We start from the raw sequence: 3,153 nt of genomic DNA on the forward strand, positions 1-3,153 counted from the left end.
GGGCCTCTTAAACCGTTGGCCCGGGGAAGGGTTCTTTTCATGTGCCCAACCCCAGGCGCCTGGGGCTCTGGGCACCGTGAGGGCAGCGTGCCTGCAGAGGCTGCAGGAGGGCTGCGTGGCCTTAGCATTTTTTTGTGTCTGGCCAAGTACCTGCTAAGCACACCCTAAGCCCTCACTAAATTTCCTTGGTGAATTATTTATGGTGCGGATGCATTAATCTTTTATCTTAGAGTCTAAAATGTGGGTTTGGCCGTCCTGTACATCTTTTTCACAAATGGGTATTTTCCCTGTAATCGTTGCATTGTTAGCAGTTCAACAACAGCAACAGCAACGCTATCATGTGCTGGATGATGTTTTTCTCTGGTCGGTTTAGTTTTTTAAATTAAATTAATACCCATAAATATTACCAAGATGGACAATCTTCTGATGGTTCTTCTGGCAGACATCCTCTGCCTCCTCGCATGGTGAAGGAGGCACGGCTTCGTTGTCTCCGGGGCTCAGAAACATCTTCATGATGGAATAAAAGGTGGGAAGAGGCCACAGCAAAGCGTCATCCATTGACACAGGCATTTCCTGGGCTTGGCCCTGCCTTGAGAAGCCCACCGACTAGGGAAACACGTAAGCAAGTAACAGTGGACATTGTCACAGTGTTTGTTATTTAGTAAATGTCGCGTTTGGTTGGCCCAGGAGCACCTGGCATGCGGGATGGGCTGTAGCAGACACTCGATTTCAGATGAGCCCACCGCCGCCTCCCTGTTGTGCTGAGCAGGAGGCAGGTCAGCTGAGCAGAGGTGCTGGGGGGCAGCGGGTGGGCAGGCGGTGACCAGGGCCGCGAAGACAGGAGCAGCACGGCCTCCCACAGCACATTAGTCAGGGCCCCACACCAGGCCTCTTGGCTGGGTTTCCAGAACAGCTGCCTCCAAGAAAAAAAAAAAAGCAGGTTATCTAAAAGGTCACTAGCAAAAGCCCGTTCGTTTGTCCTTCGGAATAGTTCAGCCCTCATCAGTGCTGCGTGCTCAGTCACCAGCTATGTGGAAGAAGAGCCACGGCGGACAATGGGACAGGAAGAGAGCCAGCCCTTCTGGCAGGGCTGCTAAAGAGCAAATGCACGGGCGGCCACCCCCACCAGGAGCCCCACAGTTAGAGGCACGACGCCTTGCAGTAAATCTGTCTTGGAAGGCGATCCATCTTGGCCAAGTCCCTCCAAGGTCGGGCTATGGGCAGCTGCAAATATTTCTGCCGCAGAAAAGGCCTGGCTGAAGCTGGCTTGTTATCTTCACCACAGCCACTTCGTCCCAAGCAAATGTTATCAGAAAGCCTTTGGAGAGAGTCAGGCAAATCCAGCCCACGCTGCCCTCCCTGTCTGCGTGTCCTGGTCTGTTTTCCCATGAAGACAATGAAACCAGCACAGCTGGGGCAGGCGGGGGCGGGGGCGGGGGGCGGGGGAGAGGGGGTCTGCACAAGCTGGTGTTCTCCACCCCGCCCCACACCACCCTTCTGTCCACCACCCTGAGGAAGCCGCCTTCTGGGATACGCTCCTTCATCCCTGTCCCCTCCACTGTGGTTCTGGATGAAGATTGCAGAGAGAAAAGGGGAGTCAGAGAGAGAACTCCGTCCAGGTCACAGAGGGGACAACATTGCTGTGGCTGTGCCAAGAGTTCCCCTTGCCCCCTGACCAGCACAGCCCTACCGTTCCGTCCTCTCAGCTTGGCGAAACAGCTGGCCTCCCCTTACTTAGGGCATTTCCATTAGAAAGCGTGTCTTTTGCACGCGCTTCCTCTGCCCCTTGAAGATGTATGTAAATCTCTTTTGTAAAAGCTTCTGGGCGGTTTACAAGGAACGTCTTTCTCTGGGACCTGCGAACCATCTCTTTGAAACCATCGAAGGAGATGGCTCCTCTACCTCCCCATCCCTATGGGGGGCAGGGGCCTCCCTTCAGAGGGACATCTTGCTCCGAACTGTAAAGCCAGCTCCTGTCATAAAAGTAGAAATTTGCTAGTAAACACCAATGGCCTATGACCACCCCCAAAGTCCTCCAGGACTTTTTCATCAGCTCACTCCCACCTTTTAGCCCCACCACCTACCTCTGCTGCAGGAAACTTGAGTTCAGACTGAGTTCTGCCCTCTCTCCCTTATTGCAATAGCCTTGAATAAAGCGCTCCTTGCCTACTGAACTTGGTGCGATGCAATCTGTGCTTTGACATCCACTCCTCGCCCTTCATTAGCCATCTTATTCCTGGCCGGGCCGGTGTTTCTCAGTGGTTAGGGTGTCACCCCGTGCACCAAAGGGTCACAGGTTCGATTTCCAGTCAAGGGCACGTACCTGAGTTGCAGGTTCAATTCTCCCCAGTCAAGGTGTGTGTGGGAGGCAACCAATCAATGTGTCTGTCTCTCTCACATCAATGTTTCTCTCTCTCTCTCTCTCTCTCTCTCTCTCTCTCTCTCTATCTCTCTCTCTCCCTCCCTCCCACTTTCTCTAAAAATCAATGGAAAATATGTCCTCGGGTGAGGATCAATGACAACAAAGCCAACTTATTCCTGTGCAGCAGTGGCTCTCAAACTGTGATGTGTTTCTGAATCACCTGGAGGGCTTGTTAGAACAGGTTCTGAAGCAGCAGGCCTTCTGGTGGGGCTCCATGAATTTCCAACAAGTTTCCAGATAAGACAGACACGGCTGCTTTGGAGACCAGACGTCAGCCTGTGTTTTAGTCCTCTGAGGCCCCCCGAGTTCCTGGAGGCCCCGTGCACCGTCCTGTAGTGGGGTCATTTCCAGGTGCTTCCTTTCCCCCGGTCTTCTCCCTCTCTCTCTCTCTAACACCAGCTCCTCCTTTCCTCACCGGCCTATTCCTTCCAGTCCCTTCTTCTCCTTCTGCTCCTAGGTCACAGCCCTTCTCTTCCAACCAGCCTTCTCCTTCCAAAAACAAACAAAAAGTAGCAGCCTGCTACTCCTTCGGTAGCTCTTACTCTTTCCATCTTAGACGCTGTAGTTGTTTTGTTTTCTAACCGCCAAATCCTTCCCGGGGGGGCCCCTTTGGCACTCCGCTTCCCTGGGGATGGGGGCGGGGGCTCCCCTCATAGTTCCTGGTTACCTAGCAACTTGTCTCCTTGCTGACAAGTCCCGCCCCTGCAGAGATGCCGGTTGATGTGCACACA

This window comes from Eptesicus fuscus, chromosome 6 (assembly GCF_027574615.1).
Source record: "Eptesicus fuscus isolate TK198812 chromosome 6, DD_ASM_mEF_20220401, whole genome shotgun sequence".
Lineage (NCBI taxonomy): Eukaryota > Metazoa > Chordata > Mammalia > Chiroptera > Vespertilionidae > Eptesicus > Eptesicus fuscus.